Genomic DNA, 23,374 nt, shown 5'->3' on the forward strand with positions numbered 1-23,374 from the left:
CTGACTCTGGAGCCTCAGGAGAGAAAGAGAAGCCTCTGTTCAACTGAGGCCTCAGAGAAGGTTCTGGAACATTATTCCCCACAGTCACAAGCAGCACAAAATGGCTTCCAGAACACAAAATGGCCTCTTGATTCTCAGTGTTTGGCAGTTGGCAGTTTGAGGCCTTGAGAGAACACAAAATGGGGGATGAAAGGGCCCTAAAGTCGGAAGGGACCCCAAACAGGATTTCTGATCCTAAAGAAAAGTATTCCTGATGGCACCCGATGGCTGTGAGAACACAAAAAGTCCCCAAATAGGACTTCCAAACCTTAACAACACCTAAACATTTTCCTGATGCTATTGAAAGGAGGAACCTGATCCCCTCCTTAATTACAATCAATAGTGAAAGATATTACTATTAATATTAACAGTGCTCATCGTCCGCAACCCAGCTCAGGTCTTGACCGCTCAGGGAGGCCAGTCCAGCTGCAGGTGGCCCTCCTTCCATCCGTCCTCCTTTCCTTCTGCATTCCTCCTCTTTTCCCCAGCATCTGCCCCTTTCCCAAGAAGGCTGCATCCGCACTATTGAAATAAGGCACTTTGACACTGCTTTAACCACTCAGTGCTATGGAATCCTGGGATTTTACCTTTCGGACACTTAGCCTTCTCTGCCAGAGAGCTCTCATGCCACAACAAACTACAAATCCCAGGATTCCATAGGACAGAACCAGGAGAGTTAAAAAGGTTTCGATCCAGATTATTTCTATAATGCAGATAAAGCCTGAGTTGGTTGTAAAAGGATAGAAGCACCCAAGTCGAATTTTTATCCTGTTAAAAATGATTTTGCTTTTTTAAAAAATAAGGAGTTTTTTTTTCTGTCTAATCCTTATTCTTATTGTTGTTCTTTGATTGTATGTTTGTTTGTTTCATTCTTGGTAATATGAGTTATTCCAGTCTGTCTCCTTCCTTCTTGCCTGAAAAACTATTAATAAGGAAACTGAGGAGACTTTTAAAACCTCCCAAAGGAGCCACTTTACGCCTTTTTTGGGGTACTAGCCTCCTCTTAGGAGCCAAAGCCCGATGTTTCTGAAGAAGAAGAATAAGGCTTGTATTAAAACTATCCTCCCATTTCTGATCCCTTTTAAAACCCATGTTCCCCAGAAGGAGAAGAGCTGTGTAAGAAAACCCTCTCAGAAAAGAGACACAAAAGACACACAAAGAGACACACTTCCTTCCTTTTGGCCCAAGGAGCCTGGCCTCCTTCTGACTCTGGAGCCTCAGGAGAGAAAGAGAAGCCTCTGTTCCACTGAGGCCTCAGAGAAGGTTGGCCACCAGAACACAAAATGGTCAATGAAACACAAAATGGCCACCAGAACACAAAATGGCTGCCTCTGCCTCAGTGCTTGGCAGTTGACAGTTTGAGGCCTTCAGGGGAGAGAGAGAGACTGAAGGGAAGAGAGGAAGGAGGGGCTGCGGCGCAGCAGTAGCAGCGAGAGCAGGGAGGAGGAGACCAGCTGGGGCCTCAAAAGCCCCCACCATCCCTTGCTCCTCGGCAGCGGCGCAGCAGTAGCAGCGAGAGCAGGGAGGAGGAGACCAGCTGGGGCCCAAAAGCCCCCACCATCCCTTGCTCCTCGGCAGCGGCGCAGCAGTAGCAGCGAGAGCAGGGAGGAGGAGACCAGCTGGGGCCTCAAAAGCCCCCACCATCCCTTGCTCCTCGGCAGCGGCGCAGCAGTAGCAGCGAGAGCAGGGAGGAGGAGACCAGCTGGGGCCTCAAAAGCCCCCACCATCCCTTGCTCCTCGGCAGCGGCGCAGCAGTAGCAGCGAGAGCAGGGAGGAGGAGACCAGCTGGGGCCTCAAAAGCCCCCACCATCCCTTGCTCCTCGGCAGCGGCGCAGCAGTAGCAGCGAGAGCAGGGAGGAGGAGATCAGCTGGGGCCCAAAAGCCCCCACCATCCCTTGCTCCTCGGCAGCGGCGCAGCAGTAGCAGCGAGAGCAGGGAGGAGGAGACCAGCTGGGGCCTCAAAAGCCCCCACCATCCCTTGCTCCTCGGCAGCGGCGCAGCAGTAGCAGCGAGAGCAGGGAGGAGGAGACCAGCTGGGGCCTCAAAAGCCCCCACCATCCCTTGCTCCTCGGCAGCGGCGCAGCAGTAGCAGCGAGAGCAGGGAGGAGGAGACCAGCTGGGGCCTCAAAAGCCCCCACCATCCCTTGCTCCTCGGCAGCGGCGCAGCAGTAGCAGCGAGAGCAGGGAGGAGGAGACCAGCTGGGGCCTCAAAAGCCCCCACCATCCCTTGCTCCTCGGCAGCGGCGCAGCAGTAGCAGCGAGAGCAGGGAGGAGGAGACCAGCTGGGGCCCAAAAGCCCCCACCATCCCTTGCTCCTCGGCAGCGGCGCAGCAGTAGCAGCGAGAGCAGGGAGGAGGAGACCAGCTGGGGCCCAAAAGCCCCCACCATCCCTTGCTCCTTGGCGACGGCGAACTGAGGAGAATTAAGACCCCGAGACCCGAAGGCCTAATTGAGACTTAGTCTCTTTGCATACTAGCTGAGAGGAAGGTATTAAGGTTTTCAATCAATTCTGAGTTAACCATCTGACTAGCCACGTGTCTACTATACTTGAAATGGTGACAAAGAACATCTATAAAAGGAAAAGAAAATCTCCCAAAGGTAATGCCCCTGCTAATAATAAGAGATGTAAAAGTGCAAGGAAACATTCCTGTAAAACCACTGATAATTCAGAGCTACTTAGGGCTGCTTCAACTCTAAAACAACTAAAAATAGAAGACCTACTACAATCTAATGAGGTGGTAAAGAGCTCAAATAATCTTGTACCCAATTTATGCATAGGCTCCTCTGATCTTTCCTCCGATGAAGAGGAAAATATCATCCCAATGGACAATAATGACCTTAAATCGAATTTTACATTCAAAACCTTGAATAACGAAAAGACTGATTTAGATTTGGTTGCTAAGAACTGCCTTTTAACAGCAAAAACGGTAATAGCAATTTTTGAGCAGTTGGAGAGTATCAATCAAAAAATAGATAGGATAAGGACCCTTATGGAAATGCCCAAATCTATAGCAAAAAAAGAAAAAACTCTAGCTACAAGTGACCATCCTAAACAAGAACCTCCATGCCCTAAAGATGCTATGATTAATTCAACACAAAAGCCTCCTGTAAAAGACAAATTAATTCCCTCTAAAAACAGGATTGTGCTCCAAATAGCAATAAATCACCAAAACATTGGGAAATGGCACAAAAAAAGAATGATCTCCCAGTCACTTTCCCTTCTCTTAAAAAGGAAATTGCTAACCAGTGATATCACTGATGTTTTTTGGCTCCCTACAAGAAATAGAATAATGAGAATTGCTTTGAGCTTTAAAGATTCAAGTATCCCAGATCTTATCTTTAATAACAGATGGAGGCTAAAAAGATTTGAAATTACCCCAACGCGAGTACTGTGCAATACTAAAATTCAACCGCTAATGATCATTAGAAATAAAAAGTATATTAATATCAAGAGCCTCAAACCTGCAGACGAGTTAACCCAACAGTTCAATAATCTACCTGAAGATGAAGATGAACTTGTCCAGTTATTTAATACACTCGCTCCAGATGAACAAAAACAAATACTATGCAAACTGGAAAATGTTAAAGGGAAACTCCAATTTGTTACTAGATCCACTAAAACTATTCAAGAACTGCTACCATCTACCTGTTCACTAATTGACATCTCATCCCCCTCTAAGGAACTATCAAGCTGTCAAACAGCCAAAACAGAGCCTATTAAGACCTCTCTTAGGTCCATGACCTCTAACAATTTTTACAAGGAACTCAATAATACTGTACCACCTCTAATCCAACTATCTCCAAGTTGCAAGGAAGGGGGGCTACATCAACCCCTAGTACCATTACCAACATCTCCCATCCCATCTCGACACCTGAACAAAAAAAGGAGACGCTCTAGTCCTATGACACTACCCTTGTCCCCGAACAAACAAAGCAATAGCTTACTAGGCAGGGGGATTGCCTATACAGGAGAATCAAGTATAGATGCCAAGAATATCAAACGGAATGAGGCCAGAAATACCAATGATTATAAGGAGGAAAATCCTCCCACATCCTTATTGGATTTCAATGATTGACAATCACCAACAAGGTCTCCACCTTCTCTATCTATCATCTCCTGGAACATAGCCGGATGGAAAGTTAGATGCAAGGATCCATCTTTTATGTCTTTCATCACTCAATATGATGTAGTTCTATTCCAAGAAACCTGGGTAGCCGAAGATTTGTATATAGATGGGTTTAAGGCAATAGTGTTAGATGCAACTCCTGGTAAAGGCAAAGGAAGGCTTTGTGGGGGATTAGTTACTTTACTATCTACATCCTTACAAACAAAAATTATTAAACTATTTGCTTTAGAACAAATTGCTCTAGCAATTTTGCTCCAGTTTAGAAATAGTCTATTATGTTTAATTAATGTCTATATTCCACCTTTACAGGGTCAGACTAAGATAAAATTAGTGTGGGAAAAATTGAATAAGTTCATTAAGGACATTATGGCTATTGATTTGACAATGCATATCATTGTAGCAGGAGATCTAAATGCAAGAACAGGGGCCAATGACACTGTTATTTGCTCTAAATTTAATTGCTATCTACCTACAGGTACTCCGCTATCGCCATTACTGATGCGTCAATCCAAGGACATATGCTGTGACTATAGGGGCTTATGTATGTTAAGAACTTTTGTAGGATTAAATTTGGTGATCCTGAACGGTTCCACAAATGATGATTATCCAGCTGAATACACTCACTGGTCAGGCACTAGACCTTCAATATTAGACTACATAGGAATCACTGTTGGTCTAATCCCTTACGTTCAAAAATTCACTATAGTCAATCGTCTGGAAAGTGATCACTTTCCACTAATGTTAAGCCTTGGCTCTTTTGACCAGTTGTTTTTGCCAGTAAACCAAAGTCAGAATTTGGCTTTTGAAATTGGACCCACACGGGTCAAATGGACCCCATTAATTGCTGAGACTCTCACCAAGTCTCTTAACAATGAAGCTAACACTAACCTTCATAACAACATTGTCAATAGTAAAAAAGATGACGATATACTAACTAGTTTTAATAATCTAATTAATAACATTCAACCTTTGCTAATTGCTCCTAAAAATAAAAATAATATCAATATGCTAGGACAAAAGGAACAACATTATTGGTTTGACTCAGAATGTAGGGCAATTTGGTCCCTCTTAAAGCAAAAGTTTAAACAATACAAAGCCAATTCCCTGGACCATAATGTAGCTGAGCTTATGAACTTAAAGAAAGCATACAAACAACTGATTAGATCTAAAAAAAGAACTGCCATACAAGCTTCATGGGAAAAAGTAATTAATGCGGCTAGTGCAAACAACCCTGCCATATTTTGGAAGGTGATAAATCCATCCTTCCCAAGACATATAAGTAACTCTCTATTCCAAATTCCAGCCGAAACTTGGGAAAACCATTTCACTCAATTATATGGGAATCATGCAAAGCCTTTTAGCGATCCCCGATTGAACGTGTCCACCCTACCGCCATGGCCACCTGTTTCACACTCGGAGGTTAAAACTCTAATTAACCAACTTAAACCTTCAAGGGCCCCTGGTGTGGACCTTATCACCAGTGAAATACTAAAAAATGATTTAGACTGGTGGCTGCCAGTGCTCTCCACGCTTTTTACGGCCATAGACAGGACGGCCATGATTCCTCCTCTGTGGGGACTTGCTATAATAATCCCTGTATACAAAAAAGGTAAAAGGAGTGATCCATCAAATTTTAGACCAATCAGCTTGCTGAGCCAAATTAGCAAAATGTATGCTAAACACCTACAAACTAAATTAATGGATTGGCTTGAGTCAGAGAACATCTTGAACGAAGAACAAGCAGGATTTAGAGCAGGACGATCAACGATTGATCATGTATTATTGTTACAACATCTGATAGAAAAATATTCCAAAATGGGCATCTCGCTTCATGCAGCTTTCGTAGACTTTAAAGCTGCCTTTGATACTGTTCCCAGATCTAGATTGTGGGAAAAACTTATGAATAGTTCAATCGACAAACGGCTTCTTCTCCTGCTTATTAAATTGCATGAGGATAATCGGCTGAAAGTGAGATGTAGTTCAGCAGGCCATATGTCCAAAGAAATCCAAGTTAAGATCGGAGTTAGACAAGGATGTGTTCTAGCCCCTATTCTGTTCAATTATTATATAAATTCCTTAGTTCCCCACTTGAATAAGATCTCCTTCCACCCTCCCAAAATAACAAATAGACATGTAAATCTACTTCTTTATGCCGATGATGTTGTCATATTATCTCTGACTCCCATCGGATTAAGAAGAGCTCTGAGGTCGCTAACCACTTATTGTAGTGAAGAAAGATTAACAATAAATTGTTCTAAAACTAAAATCATTACCTTCTCCAAGCAACCCAGAAAAAGAAATTGGAAACTGGGAAAAGAAACTATTGAACAAGTTAAGACATTCAGATATTTGGGAATTGTGCTTCAGGCCACGGGTAATAGAACTGCACACTTGGAATATGTTTCAAAAAATGCACAAAAAACAGCTAATGCAATCCAACAATACTTTTTTTCTAAGGGAGCCCAATTTATTCCAGCAGCAATTAAACTCTTCCAGGCTAAGGCCAGACCACAACTCTTATATGGCGCTCAATTGGGCCCTTATAACGATCTTATGCCCCTTGAACGGGTGCAAACAAATTTTTTAAGGAAAATCTTTCAAGTTGGTAGCTGTGTTCCCAACGTGGTATTGAGAAGAGAGGCTGGTGTTAGTAAAATTGAAACAAGTATGTGGATTTATGTTTTATTCTATTGGCTCAAACTAAATAAAACCTCAGATGGACTAACAAAATATATCTTGACCGATACCTATAAATCTTACTGGGAATCGGCCATAAATAAGAAACTATTATCTATAGGCCTATCAAAAGAGTTTATTCTAGAATTAAATCTCGATCAGGCCAAACTGTCCATAAAGCAGAGATTACTCGATATAGAAGGACAGATAGAGACTGCTGCCTTTCCGGGGCGCATTCTAATCAACAGATCAATTTCTATGCTGACACCTGCTTCATACTTGTTCCAAATTACATTACCTAAATTTAGAAGAGCTTTCTCTTTAGCCCGCTTTAACGCCCTCCCTTCAGCGGTTCTAGAAGGAAGATACAAGAAAACTCCTTTCAAAGCACGGCTTTGCCCTTGCAATAACTGTGATATTGAAACCCTTGAACATACTTTCCTGTATTGCATATTCTTTAAAGATATCCGGTCTCAACTGATCATCCCACTTTTAGAAAAATTCCCAGGAAGCTCAGACACTGTACTTGTTTGTAATCTCTTGAACAGTCAGTCGCCTAGTGTTGTATATACAGTGGCTAAATTTTGCCACATCGTATATAAAATACGCCCCCTCATGACGAGATAAAACCTCGAAGGCTAATAGAAAGTGTTACTCACACAGGCCAAAATCTGGAAATTATCAGAGCTAGAAACATATTGTGTTACTTAACCTTCGCTGCTTTAGCTGCATGTATACTCATTCATTTTTTATTTTTTATTCTTAATTCTGTTTTTAACGTTTTATTATACAAGTAGCAATGTACAAATAATACAATTACATTCTGTTTTTGTATTGCTGCAATTGCACTCTGTACTATATTGCTGGTCAATGACCGAATAAAATTTTAAGTAAGTTTAAGTAAGGTGTTGCTTGTCCACATGTGTCCTGTTCTTCCCAGCTGTGAAATGTTGGGGGATATGGAAGAATGTCTCTGGATATAAATTGGGGGTGTCCCCATGGCCTTCAAGCCCACAGTGCTCCCCAAAACTGCTTTTTAAAAAAGACATTTGCCTCTGAAATTTGGCAACAAATGGCTAAATGCACTATACTTTGGAGGCTAAATGTACTATACATGTCGGGATTGTCAGTATCCTAATCCATCCTCAATATCCCAGCCATGGTCTAAATTATATTGTTTATTATACTGAAAGAATTTGAGACAAACTGGATCTCAAAGGCAGTACTTTTTTCTTGCTAACAGAATTTAAAGTTTATTTGCTGGACTAAATTCTGAGGTGATCAAATAATTTTTGAGATGCATCATGTGCCCCCCCCCCCCCGCCCTTTTATTAATCATTACCTTGATGAGGGCTATTTTATATTGCAGGTGACCTTTGCGGATGTGGCAGTATATTTCACTGAGGGTGAATGGAAACTATTGACGAAGAAGCAGAGACTTATGTACAAGGATGTGATGATGGAGAATTACGAGAATGTGGCCTCTGTGGGTAAGGAAGCTGAATTCATATGAAGACTTAGGGCCCTTTCATTCTACATTATCATGGCACTATGATTCCACTTTAGAAATATAGAATCATAGAATTGGAATCACAAGGACCATCTGGTTTAACCCCATGCCATGCAGGAATACACACTGTTTAAAGCCTTCAAAGACCTTTAAAGACTTTCAAGAAGGAGTACTTTAGAGATTAATGATGATGATGATGATGATGATGATGATGATGATACGCCACCATGCTCAGAGGGAGTATATTCCACTGTTGAATAGCTCTTAGTGGCAAGATGTTACTCCTAATGTTTAGGTGAAACCTCTTTTCCTGTGGCTTGTGTCCATTGTTCTGTGTCCTTTGCTCTAGAGCAGCAGAAAGCAAGCTTGCTCCATCCTCAGTATCTCTTCAAATATTTGAACAGGGCTATCATACCCACCCTGAACCTTCTCTTCTCCAGGCTAAACATTCCCAGCTCCCTAAACCACTCCTCATGGGGCTTGATGGTTTCCAGATCCTTCACCATTTTCATTGCTCTCCTTTGGATACACTCCAGCTTCTCAACATCCTTTTTGAATTATGGTGACCAGAAGTGGACACAGTATTCCAAGTGGGGGCCTGACCAAAGCAGAATAGAGTTGCACTATTATTTCCCTGAATCTATAACATAGAATCAAAGAGTTGAACAGAAGTAGAAGGGCCATCCAGTCCAATGCCCTGCCATAACACTATACTCGTACTGATGTAGCCTAGGATCACATTGGCCTTTTTAGCTGCTGACCCTCACCAAATTGGAGTCCAGATCCCCAACCCCCCCCCCCCGGTGCTTTGCCTTTCCTAATGAATTATTTGTATAGTTATTATCCTCACTTTCTCAACAAATGGGCCTGAAAGTGTCCCTTTTATGCATCAGGCACTTTGGGTATGTCTCTGTGATAGAGAGATGGAAAGAATGTGAAAAACAGAAAGGCAGGGAAGAGATGTTGTAGGTGAAATGCTGAAACAGTGCAGATGGGCAAGAGGGAAGGTTGGAGTGCGGAGGAAGCAAGGGAAGGGGATCAGGCATCTGGGAGCCAGGAGGGGAAGGCAGGAGCAAAGCCAGGATCGCCTAGCTCTGTGCGGACAGAAGGGACCCCTGGGAAGGGCCAGGAGAGGGGCCTTGAGGATTGGGAGGCAGCTACGAATCTGACAGAATGAATTTCTGAGAACCAGCTGAAATCTTTGTTTTCAGACATATTTAGGGGTTCCATTTAGCAATTATGTGTAATATCTATGAAGGGAGGAAAGGGGGACACATGCTGAGAAGCACACAGAACTCCAAAAGCATTTCAAATAGGTTTTTGTGTTTTATTTAGGGGAAATCAAAATACAGACACACACGTAAGTATTCACACACATGCACAAGAACAAGAACAGGTTGGAATGGTAAAGAGATGCAAGACTTTCATAATGGTAATGCCTTACCTAGGCGGATCTTGATTCCAATTGCTGAGGGTTCGAAATGGGAAGAGAAGTCAGGACATCCTGTGACAAGTGGGTTTGGCGAGTGCATTGAGGTGCTTAGCCATGTAAACTGACAGACTGTCTGCAATTGGACTGACATCAAAGAACAGCCAGTCGGGGCAGATATTTATACTGGAATTGTTGCTTGGGGGCAGAAACTGAGTGTTCAAAAAGGTTTTACTCACTTTAGAATGTTTCCTGGGGGGAAGAATGGTCAGAAACCAAATTGAATGCAATGGGTGCTTGGTGCAAATATCTCAGACAAAAAGGATTAGCACATAGCTCATGGATCCTTCTTGGCTCTGAATTCCGCACAATCTGCAAGTGATGCTCCCAGATGCCGCTCAACAATAACATAGCAGAGTATGGAAGCAAATACCCAAATATAGATATTGGCAATGCACCGACCACTTTTCACACTTAAAAATAAGTCACAAACACAGTTGATTTCATCTAAATCCTTGGAGGTTCTCTATTTTGAATTGCAAATTAATACAAATATTTGCAAGCTCTCCTCTCCAACTTCCATCAAATTCACCATCTCTTGTACACACGCCTCCAATCCATCCACACCAGTCCGCATGTGAGCTATATACTGTCTTGGTTGTGAGTCATCTCCTGGAGTCAAACATCACGAAGTGACCTCTGCAGTTAGCTTGCATCATACCTTGGGCTCTGACTCGGCACTGTCTGGCAGTCTCACAGGATATGATGCCGCCTGTCAATCAAAGTATATTTGCACATGTTTCATGGAATATTTTTTCAACAGTCCTTTGACTATCTGCTTCCACTGATTCCCTCAAGGCAGTCCCCATCCAGTCTCTTCTTTGCTAGCTGCTATGAGTAAGGATATAATCATTCCATGGATATAGGGGCATAAGCAACAGGTTCATGCTTGGGTTACTCACAGCAACTTTATTAATTTAATCTCAAATAGGGAGGGTTCAAAAGGGGCTAAATCTTGGGGTAACACACTCTTAAGTCGGATTTTCAGTCTTATGTGTCATTGTCCTTCTTTACAGAAGAACATTTGAGTCATGAGAGAGCCCACACAGGAAAAAAGTCATATAAATGCCAGCATTGTGGGAAATGTTTTGCCTACAAGTCAGTCCTTGTCATGCATCAAAGAGTCCACACAGGAGAGAAGCCATACAAATGCCAGCATTGTGGGAAATGTTTTTCTTCAAAGTCATACCTAGTGAAACATCAGAGAGTCCACACAGGAGAGAAGCCATACAAATGCAAGCATTGTGGGAAAGGTTTTTCTATGAAGTCATACCTAGTGAAACATCAGAGAGTCCACACAGGAGAGAAGCCATACAAGTGCAAGCATTGTGGGAAACGTTTCTCTCAGAAGTCAGACCTAGTGAGACATCAGAGAATCCACACGGGAGAGAAGCCATACAAATGCCAGCATTGTGGGAAATGTTATTCTCGGAGGTCAAACCTAGTGACACATTGGAGAGACCACACATGAGAGAAGCCATACAATTGCCAGCATTGTGGGAAATGTTTTTCTGACAAGTCAGCCCAAGTGAAACATCAAAGAAGCCACACAGGAGAGAAGTCACACAAATCCCAACAATGATATAACAAGAAGTCAAGAAGGAATACAAAAATATATATTTTCAGTTCAGTGATGATAAGAAATGACCCTTGTGATTTTTTGTGTTTGTCTGTCCATATGTCTGTTTTAAAGTTATATTTTATTAAGTTTAGGTTTTAATTGCTATTAGTATAGATAATTCCTTTGGGTTATAAATTTGGCTGGGGATAGGGGGTCGTGGTATAGGTTAGGTAGATGGGGGGCTGGGATTTATTACAGCTGGCTAGAATAGTTATGGGAAGGATAGCTTTTGGAATGTGTGGGATATTGGCTGTAGAAAGTTGGGGTCTGGTAGTGCTAGAAAGAGGGCTAGTTTCTGGGAATTTTAAAGGGGGGCTGGTTAACTGTGGGGCATAGACTGTGGGAACTGGAGGTGGGGTAAGAATAGTAAAGGGTGGAGTTTTGGTTTTGGTGTTTTAATGTATTGTTTGGTTTGGAGTGGGCAGTTCTGGCTTAAATACTGAATTTATGACTATGTGTTTTCAGTAAAGTTCTTTGTTGTTTCAACACACTGGACTCTTCGATGCATAGAAGTTCTGAATTTGCACAAAACGGACACTTTCTTCTTTCCTCAGTCCTCAGCTCCATTTGCAGCTGTAAGAAGCAAACACACAACATGCACACGCACTCTTATATATATCCACACAGACAGACAGAGCTATATTCACAATGCAGAGCCTTCTTCCCTGCCTTTCCCTCCTGAGTCCAGCTCCTTACCTTGGGCTCCATTCCAGCCTCATCCAATTCTCATCAAAGGAAGGAAGGAAGGAAGGGGAGGTCACTGAATCCCCTCACACTCCTTCCCTTCCTGCAAAGGCGGCCAGCAGAATAATCAGCAGCAAGGCCCTACATATTCCTGTGGATGCTCAGGGGGGCCTTTGGGGGCATGTGCGCATGCGCAGTCTCTGCATCTGAAGCCATTGCTGCCCTCACACTCTGAGGGAGGAAAGTGGGGGAGAGCCTCTTTCATTCGGACGAATGGCTAGAGAGTCTTCGGGGGGCTATAAGAAGGAAAGCAGCCCCATCCTCCCCCCAAACAAAGCTGGGGGAAAAGATTTTTGTGCCAAATAAAGAGCATCACAGAGGATAGCATTGGAAATAACATTTTTTCAGTGGGGGGCTTCCCCTGGGGGGAGGGGGCTTTGTCTGAGGAGAGGAAAAACCTCCAATTTAGGCCACAGCCAAGATGTCACAAACGGAGGGAACCCAAATCCCCTCCTGGGGAGAAGGACAACCCTCCTGGCAACCTGAGAACTAGACTTAGAGGCCTATAGGATCCAGAGTAGACACATGCACCCACATACATACCTTCACAACAACCCTGTGGAGGAGGCCCAGCAGAGAGACCAACCGCCCCAGAAAGATCCCCCCTCCCCCAGTTCTGGGCACAGGTACCTTCCCCCAGGAACCCATTACTAGAGCCTTCCACAGCTCACTGTGATGTTTTAAATTACCATTTTGCAGATAAAATCTCTCAGATAAGAGCTGACTTGGATGTCAACATTATTACAGAGGCTAAAGGTGAGGTGTCCAGTGACTCCATAAATAAGATCATACTGGATCAATTTGAATCTGATTACCAAGGATGTGGACACGTTCCTTAGAAGTGCGAAGAAGACAACTTCCCCTCTGGACCCTTGCCCTTCATGGCTGGTCATCCATGGAGGAAATGCACTTAGGACTCACCTGAGATATATCATAGATGCATCTCTTAGGGAGGGCTATTTTCCATCTTGCTGAAAAGAAGTGGTGGTACGCCCGCCCTAGATCCCTTGGACATGAACCATTGCAGATTGGTCTTACATCTTCCATTTCTAAGAAAGATGATTGAGAGGGCAGTTGCTCTTCAACTCCTAGTGGTCTTAGATGAAACAGATTATCTAGACCCATTTCAAACTAACCCGCTTTGATCTACTAAGGAAAAGTGGGATATAAATAAACAGTTTATTATTATTATTATTAAACTGGCTTCAGGATGGGATATGGAGACGAGGCTGCCTTAGTAGATGATCTTTGTTTGAGCATCGACATGTGAAGTGTGACCCTGTTGATGCTTTTGGATCTCTCAGTGGTAGGGATGTAAAGAATATTCTCCAAAATTCGAAAATTAGGAGAAATATGCCTAATTTGACCATTTCGATAACATTTTAGAGAGAAGAAATTTCTGAGCACTTCTCGATCAATGAGTAAGAATTTTATTTTTAATAGTTTCAAAATGAAGGGAAGAGAGAGACTGTGAGCTGAAAAATTCGACCTCCAGTATTTGGGTATTTTGCGTAAGAAAAGCTACCATTCATCCTGGCTTTTACCAAGGGCTATTTCCTTTGTTAGTGTGATTCCCCCCATCTTTTCTCACTCACAGCTTTGTTTTGAAAAACAAAACAGAACACAAGGAGGGAGCCTTCTCCACTTTACATCATGCTCTGCCATTCAAATTCTCACAAAAGAGAAGAAGGAGGTGGGGATGTCAAATAATAATAATAATTTATGCCCAGCTCTTCAGCCAAAAGGCTATCAGAGCAGCTTACAAATTACTAGATATTTCCCTGCCCTCAGGCTTGCAATCTAAAGGGACAAGAGACAAAAGGAGAAGCGAATGGCAGGGGAAAAATTCAGCAGATCCTCATTCTCCCACATTCTCTTTTGTGAGGGTCACATTCTCTCAGCCTCAGAAGCAGGACATGACCATCTCTCTCTCTCTGCACCTCTCCCATGGTGATGCTAAGGTCATGCAATGATGATGATGATGATGATAATAATAATAATAATAATATCCCTTACCCAAAATGCTGAGGACTAGATGTATTTTGGATTTTGGAGTTTTTCAGAGTTTGGTATATTTTTATACAGTATGTCTAATGGGATATTATACTGGGAGACAGGATCCATGTATGTCTCATATGCATCTCATAGACATAGACTGAAGGTAATTTAATGCACAATATTTTTAAAATAATGTTGTGCTTCTGCACACTGAGCTTCAGGAAAACCCTGAGATCACTATTCCTTGTATAATTCAATAATTCAGTAATTGATCTAAACTTTCAGGATTCCCAAGTTTCCTTGAGCTGGGATCAGACCAGATGCTCTCAGGGTCAGTTTGGGGTTTTGGAAGTCCAGAGAAAGGAGACTCAGACTCTACTCTGGACATTTCTCCTGAGAATGGACTCATGTTTTCAAAAACAGTCATTTCTGGATTTTTGCAACAACAAAAAAGAGGAGCACCACAGACTGCTGGGAACTGCAGTCTAATAAGGCTGCACACTGCAGAAATAATCCAGTTCGACAATACTTTAATGCTATGGAAAATCCTGGGATTTGTAGTATGTTGTGCCACCAGAGCTCTCTGACAAAGAAGGCTAAATGTCTCACAAAACTACAATACCCAGATGTTGTTGTTGTTGTTGTTATTTTCTTATATCCCAGGGTTTGGATGCCCACCTTGGCCAAGACACACTCTCTCAGCCTCGAAGGGAGGCACTGCCCCCCCCCCAACAAGCCTTGCATGCCAGGAGAGTCCTCCAAAGTCACAACACACAAAAACAGTCATATTTCCAAGAGGTCATGGGGAAAGGGAGGTCAGAGTTTGGATGCCCACCTTGGCCAAGACACACTCTCACAGCCTCGAAGGGAGGTACTGCCCCCCCAACAAGCCTTGCATGCCAGGAGAGTCCTCCAAAGTCACAACACACAAAAACAGCCATGTTTCCAAGAGGTCATGGGGAAAGGGAGCCCAGGGTTTGGATGCCCACCTTGGCCAAGACACACTCTCTCAGCCTCGAAGGGAGGCACTGCCCCCCAAACAAGCCTTGCATGCCAGGAGAGACCTCCAAAGTCACAACACACAAAAACAGCCATGTTTCCAAGAGGTCATGGGGAAAGGGAGCCCAGGGTTTGGATGCCCACCTTGGCCAAGACACACTCTCTCAGCCTCGAAGGGAGGCACTGCCCCCCAAACAAGCCTTGCATGCCAGGAGAGACCTCCAAAGTCACAATACACGACATCAGCCATGTTTCCAAGAGGTCATGGGGAAAGGGAGGTCAGAGTTTGGAGGCCCACCTGGGCCAAGACACACTCTCACAGCCTCGAAGGGAGACACTGGCCACCCCCCAACAAGCCTTGCATGCCAGGAGAGTCCTCCAAAGTCACAACACACGACAACCCAAAAGGTCATGAAGAAAGGGAGGTCAGGGTTTGGATGCCCACCTTGGCCAAGACACACTCTCTCAGCCTGTGTGTGTAAGCATATACACGCAGCATTACACTTTCAGCAGCTCCACAGTTTGTCTGTGTGTGTATATATATATATGCGTGTGTGTATATGTATATGTATGTATGTATATACAGTATATATATACAAACACACAAAGATGTGTGTGTAAGCATATACATGCAGCATTAAACTTTCAGCAGCTCCACAGTTTGTGTGTGTGTGTGTGTATATATATATACAGTGGAGCCTCGGGTTACGAAAATAATTCGTTCCGCGGCCGCTTTCGTAACCCGAAAGGCTTTCGCAAGCCGAATCCCCATAGCCGCTAATGGGGAAAAGCCGCGATTTGGTGTAAAATCGCGGCAAAAAGCACCAAAAGTTTTTTCGGGACCCGAAAAAACGTTCGTAACCCGGAACAATTATTTCCAATTGGATTTTTTCGGGTCCCGAAAAATTCGTAACCTGGGTATTTCGTATCCCGAGGTTCCACTGTATATATATATATATGCGTGTGTGTATATGTATATGTATGTATGTATGTATGTATGTATATACAAACACACAAAGAAGTGTGTGTAGGCATATACATGCAGCATTACGCTTTCAGCTTCTCCACAGTTTGTGTGTGTGTGTGTATATATGCGTGTGTGTATATGTATGTGTGTATATATATATATATATATATACACACACACAAAGATGTGTGTGCAAGCATATTACATGCAGCATTACACTTTCGGCTGCTCCACAGTTTGTGTGTGTGTATACACACACACGCACACACACACATACAGACAGCTGTGTATGTACACATATAAATACGGCTTCACACTTTTGGCAGTAACACTATAAGTGTGTGTGTGTGTGTGTGGATATTCTGCACTCTCCTTGCTTATTATTATTATTATTATTATTATTATTATTATTATTAGACCTTGGCATCACCATGGGAGAGGTGCAGAGTTGGATCCCATGTATTCCTTCATAGCAGAAGGGGGTTGGACTGGATGGTCCTTGAGGGTCCCCTCAACTCTAGCATTTCTTGTTGAGGCTGGGCTTTTTTTCCCTTTTGTGTATGTGCCTTCAGGTTTTTTTAAGCATAGGAATGCTGTTTAAACCTCTGCCAAACTTCCTTTTGACATGGTAATTGAGTTTGAAATGCAAAGTAATTAGCGTAATTATTCGCCTTCTCTTTTATTGTCATTCAGAGACATCTGTGAAAAATATTTCGCTGGCTGCTGAAAGGGAGAGAAGAAATCACCCTTTGAAAGGGGCATTTGTGGAACGATTATGTCTTTAAAAAGTTCTCCTCAAGGTCTCACTGACCGAGGAGAAAAATATGGGTTTCTCCAATCACTACTCAGTGGCTTTCAGTACCATTGACCATTGCATCCTTCTGGATCGCCTGAGGAAATTGGGGATCAGAGGCAATGCATTGCAGTGGTTCTGGTGCTATCTCTCAAGCAGATCCCAGACGGTGATGCTTGGGGACAGTTGTTCCTTTAAAAAGGAGTTTAAATCTGGCATTCCTCAGGCGTGATCCTGTCTCCAATGCTGTTTAACATCTACATGAAACCGCCTGGAGAGATCATCCGGAGGCATGGAGTGGGGTGCTATCAGTACACTCATGACACCCAACTATACCTTTTCATCCTCAAAACCTCAGCGTCAACTAAGGAAGGAATCTCCCCTCTGAATAAATGTCTTGGGGCAATAATGTGAGGATAGCACTGCCATATGGGCACAGGCCCTCCCAGCTGGGTACTCTGTCAGTGAGCAGGTGAGGGGAAGTAGGCGGGGGGGCGGAGTGGCTCTAGTCTATAAGAACCATTTGACCTTGGCCAGGATACCTGTCCGGAACACAGTCCATTTTGAGTGTATGTACCTTAGCCTGAAGACCAGGGATAGTTTGGGGATTTTGCTAGTCTACCGGCCACCCCGTTGTCTGGCAGACTCCCTGACCGAGCTGACACAGCTGGTCTCTGAGCTGCTGTTGGAGACCCCCAGACTCTTAGTTTTGGGGGACTTTAACATTCCTCTCGAGACCAGTTTAACAGGTGTGGCTCGGGAGTTCATGGAGACCATGACAAACATGGGCCTATCCCACTTGGTCAAAGGGCCCACACATTGTGCAGGTCATACACTCGATGCGGTCTTCAGTATGGAACAGGAATATCCGTGGGCGGAGGTGGTAAGTACCTCCGCATTGTCATGGACGGATCATTTCCTGGTCAAGACGAAACTTAGAGCCAATATCTGCCCCACCGGGGGTGGCGGACCCATTAGAATGGTCCGCCCTCGAAGGCTGATGGAGCCCATTGGATTCCAGACAGCCTTAGAGGGTTTAATGGTTGGGAATGCCGGTGATCCGGTCGATGCTCTGGTCAATACCTGGAACACTGATCTTACCAGGGCTATCGACATGATCGCTCCCAAGCGCCCTTGCCATCCTGCCCCAAATCGGAGGCCCTGGTTCACACCAGAGCTGAGGAAGATGAAGCAGTTTGGACGACGGCTAGAGCGCAGGTGGTGGAAGACTCGACTCTTATCTGACAGAACTTGCCATAGGAACTTTCTTCGTTCCTATCGGGAGGCAATACGTGCAGCGAAGAGAGCCTTCTCCTCTGCACGTATTGCGTCTGCAGAGTCCCGTCCAGCAGAGCTGTTTAAGGTGGTGAGGGAAATGACGCAGGTGACCCCTGCGCCAAATCCCTTACTTAACCCGACGACGGCCTGCTGTGACGCGTTTAACAACTTCTTTGCAGACAAAATCTCTCAGATAAGAGCTGACTTAGATGCCACCGTTGAAACAGAGTCGACAGGCGAGGCGTCCAGTGACTCCGCCGATGTAGTCATACTGGATCAGCTCCAATCTGTGAGTACTGATGACATGGACAAGCTGCTTGGTAAGATGAGGAAGACAACTTGCCCTCTTGACCCTTGCCCATCATGGCTGGCCGTCCAGGGGGGGATGCATTGATGAGATTCCTCACGGATATCATCGGTGCATCCTTCAGGGAAGGACATGTTCCATCTTGTTTAAAGGAAGCGGCGGTTAGGCCGCTCCTGAAAAAACCTTCCCTGGACCCCCTGGATATGAAGAATTATAGGCCGGTGTCATTGCTGCCATTTTTGAGCAAGGTGATCGAGAGGGCGGTTGCCCTTCAGCTCCAAGCTGTCTTGGATGAAACCGATTATCTAGACCCATTTCAAACCGGCTTTAGGACAGGCTTTGGGGTTGAGACTGCCATGGTTGCCTTGACCGACGATCTACGTCTGAGCATTGACAGGGGGAGTGTGACCCTGTTGGTGCTCTTAGACCTCTCAGCGGCTTTCGATACTATAGATCACGGCATCCTCTTAGACCGCCTGAGGGGGTTAGGTATCGGGGGCACTGCCTTGCAGTGGTTCCGGTCCTTCCTCTCGGGCAGGTCTCAGAGGGTGCTACTCGGAGACTGTAGCTCCATTAAGAGGTACCTCACTTGTGGGGTTCCTCAGGGGGCTATTTTGTCCCCGATGTTATTTAACATCTATATGAAGCCGCTGGGTGAGATAATACGGAGTTATGGTGCTGGGTGTTATCAGTACGCTGATGACACCCAAATCTATTTCTCCGTATCTCGTTCGTCGGCCTCGAATTCTGATGGCATCTCTTCTCTCAATGAATGTCTTCAGGCGGTAATGGGCTGGATGAGGAAAAACAGATTGAAACTGAATCCAGACAAGACGGAGGTGCTCATGGTAGTGGCCCCGAAACCAAGAATTGGGTTGCAACCTCCAGTCCTGGATGGGGTGACACTCTCCTCCAGTGACTGTGTTCGCAGTCTGGGGGTGCTCCTTGACTCGTCGCTCCTGATGACAAATCAGGTAAATGCGACGGTCAGGAATGCCTGTTATCAGCTTCGGCCCTTTTCTGGAATTAAGGGATCTCGAGACGGTTGTGCACGCGCTGGTAACCTCACGCCTTGACTTCTGTAATGCACTCTACATGGGGCTACCCCTGTGCTTGACTCGGAAATTACAGCTGGTTCAAAACATGGCAGCCAGGCTTGTCTCAGGAACATCTAGGAGGGACCACATTACTCCGGTTTTGAGGTCCCTCCACTGGCTGCCTATCAGCTTCCGGGCCCAGTACAAGGTGTTGGTTATCACCTTTAAAGCCCTAAATGGCTTGGGTCCAAGCTATCTCAGGGACCGCCTCCTCCCGTACAATCCTCCTCTAGGCTTGCGGCAACCTCCCAGAGGGCGTTCTCTGCTGTCGCCCCCAAACTCTGGAACGACCTGCCGAATGAGATCCGTCAGATAACATCATTAGACAGCTTTAAAAAAGCGGTCAAGACGGATCTCTTCCGGCAGGCCTTTCCAGATTAACCTTCCCGGCCCAGGTTCCCTGATTCCCTCATTCCTCCCGTGGCCCCATCTAAGTGATGGTCGAGGATCAACAGAGGGATATCAGGGTTTTTAGTTTTAGTTGCTGTTTTTATGCTTGATATTGCATAAATCTTAATTTTAATTTAAATAAGATTTTAATATCTTATACTGTTTAATATTGTCTTAAGGGGGGAGGGATAAAGTGTTTAAATTGTTATCTTTTATATTTTACTGTTGTCAACCGCCCGGATTGGTTTGCCACAGGGCGGTATATAAATAAATATTATTATTATTATTAAATAAATTATTATTATCACAAATTCTAAAGCTATCATTCCCACAACTATTCTAGCCAGCTGCAAGAAATCCCACCCACCCATCCATCTAGCTAACCTATTCCACAACCCATAATCCCCAGTCAATCTTAAATAATAAAGCTATGATCTATACTAATAGGAATTATACCCTAAACTTAAACTATAACTTTAAAACATAAGCAGACATATGAACACACAAAATCACAACGGCCTTCTCTTATCACCACTGGCTTAAAAATATATTCTTTGTAGTCTTTCTTGACAAAAATAATCTTAATTCACTTCTGGGATTTATGTGGCTTCTCTCCTGTCTGGCCTCTCTGATGTCTCATTAGGTCTGACATCTGAGAAAAACATTTCCCACAGTCCTGGCATTTCTATGGATTCTTTCCAGTGTGACCTTTCTCATGTGTCATTAGGTATGACTTTGAAGAAAAACCTTTCCCACAATGCTGGCATTTGTATGGCTTCTCTCCTGTGTGGACCCTCCGATGCATGACAAGGATTGACTTGTAAGCAAGACGTTTCCCACAATGCTGGCATTTATGTGACTTCTTTCCTTTGTGGACTCTCTCATAACTCAAATGTTTTTCTGTAAAGAAGGACAGTGACAGAAAAGACTGAAAATCAGAGTTAAGAGAGGAGAGTGTTACCCCATGATTTAGCCCTCATTAAACCCTCCTTATTTGAGATAAAATTAATAAAGTTGCTATGAGTTACCCAAGCAAGACCCTGCTGCTTATGCCCCTAAATCCATGGAATGGTGGTATCCTTACTCACAGGAGCTAGCAAAGAATGGGGACTGCCTTGAGGGAATCAGTGTAAGCAGATAGTCAAAGGACTGTTGAAAAAAGTATTCCATTAACCATGTGCAAAAATACTTTGATTGTCAGATAGAATCATAACCTGTGAGACTGCCATAGAGTCCTGAGTCAGAGCCCAAGGCATGATGGAAGCTAACTGCAGAGGTCCCTTCATGCTGTTTGGCTCCAGGAGATGACACACAACCAATACAGTATGCAGCTCACATGTGGATTGGTGTGGATTGCATTGGAGTTGTGTGTACAAGGGATGGTGAAGTTGATTCAAGTTGGAGAAGAGAGCTTGCAAATATTTGTATTATTTTGCAACTCAAGAGAGAGTTTAAAAGCCATTTAAACCACCCAGTTTCTGCTCCAAAGCAACAATTACAGAATAAATTTTTGCCCTGGCTGTTCTTTGACTTCATTCCAATTACAGACAGACAGTCTGTCGGTTTACATGGCTAAGCACCTCAATGCACTCACCAGCCCCACTTGTCGCAGGAACTCCTGACTTCTCTTCCCATTTCGAACCCTCAGCAATTGGAATCAAGATCCGCCTAGCTAAAGTATTACCATTATGAAAGTCTTACATCTCTTGACCACTCCCACCTAGGGTTGCCATATCCTGCCTGGGGGTGGGACTTTCCCAGTTTGGGGCAGGGCCACACAGTCCCGCCCCAGTTTGGCCCCACCCCTGGGACTTCCCCCCCCCCAGCGAGGCCCTGGAGGCAGCTCCACCCCTCCCTCCCCATGGCTGTGTGCCACCCTCCCCACCTCCCTGCCTGGGATAGCCTAGAGAGCAGGTCTTCAGGAGACCTGCCACTCAGAGCTATTGCCAGCCCACTTGGTATATATACCCTGCAAAAGGCATTACTTTCAGGTTACAGTGAGCAAAGAACAAAAGGCCATCAATCGTTCCTGTTTCCCTGGGAGTCTAAATGCCTCCTCATCTTTTAAATGTCTACCACTCAGTATTGTTGTAATTCTTTATCACAGGGTCGTTTTTGAGGCCCTAAACACCTTTACTTGTAATATGCAAATTTCTCCCGAAGCTGACCAATGGGAAAGAAGCAATCAGCCCCCCTCCACTTGGGTTGGTTTTCAATGGCTTGGTGAAGGAAGAGATTTTGCCTTGCTGGTAAATAGGAAGGGCTTTGGGGTAGCAAAAGGCTGCAGAAATAGTTTGACCCCCCCCTTTAAACATCCATGGCTCAGTGCTATAGGATTCTGGGAATTGTAGTTTCTTGTGGCACCAGAGCTCTTTTGACAAAAGGAGGCTGAATGGTCCACAGAGCTACAGTTCCCAGGATTCCATAGCCTTGAGGAGGAGGAGGAGGAAAGCTGAGTCAGTGGCCATTAGGTCTGCCTTGGTTTTTTGGGGGTTTTAAATTATTTTTAAAAATATAAAATACTTATTTTATTTTATTAATTTTTATTATTGCTTTTTAATTTTTTAATTTTATTAATTTTTATTATTGCTTGTTTTATTTTATTTCATTAATTTTTTGACTAAAAAGCATGATTATTTATTTATTTATTTATTTATTTATAGGAGTGTTTTGAGCTTTTATTTGGGAATGTTGTGCATTCATTTTGCGTTGCCTTGTCCTCCTTTGTGGTTATTATTTTAGTGTTTTTAATATTGTTGTAAGCAGCCTTGATCTCATTGGAGAGCCAGGGTATAAATAAATTATTATTATTATTATTATTTAGGTCGCAGAGTTCACTAGGGCCAGAGTCTCCTCAGGAGGACTGGAGTTTTTGGTCCCTGGTTGTGAAGGGAGGACTACATTTCCCAGAGGCCATTGCGTGCAGGGAAGCTCTGAGCATGTGTCTCCATAGCCCTGCTCAGCTCTTGCTTCCATTCAGGGTTATGGCTGAGTGGGCAAAAGCCCTGGCGGGCATTAAAGGGCTGCTATTAGACATCAGTGGGGTCCTTTATGAGTACAGTGGAGGCAAGGAGGCGGAGTCCCCATCCCTGGATCTATAGAGGCTGTCAAAAAGTAAGAGGGGAGGTGTTTTAGCCCACCTTTTTAGCTCATCACTCCCCCCCGCCCCCCAAAGCCCCTGCCATCCTTCTGGTAGCTTGCTTATTCTGCCAGAGATGTTGGAGGAGTGTTTGGTTTTTTCCCTCCAGCAAGCAGGGAGTTTGCATCTACCTTGAACAATTAATGCAGTTTGATGCCGCTTTAACTGTGGTATGTGGCATTCTGAGATTTTGTGGATCT

At 44.2% G+C, this 23,374-nt stretch overlaps 1 protein-coding gene across 1 annotated transcript in view; it reads right to left on the reverse strand.

The window, feature by feature from the left end:
* Positions 1-23,374, reverse strand: part of LOC149282463 (uncharacterized) — a 164,139-nt gene that overhangs the window by 97,951 nt on the left and 42,814 nt on the right. The window lies entirely within an intron of this gene.

This window comes from Sceloporus occidentalis, unplaced genomic scaffold (assembly GCF_023333645.1).
Source record: "Sceloporus occidentalis isolate IW3139 unplaced genomic scaffold, rSceOcc1.0.p SCAF_114, whole genome shotgun sequence".
In the NCBI taxonomy this organism is placed as follows: Eukaryota; Metazoa; Chordata; class Lepidosauria; order Squamata; family Phrynosomatidae; genus Sceloporus; species Sceloporus occidentalis.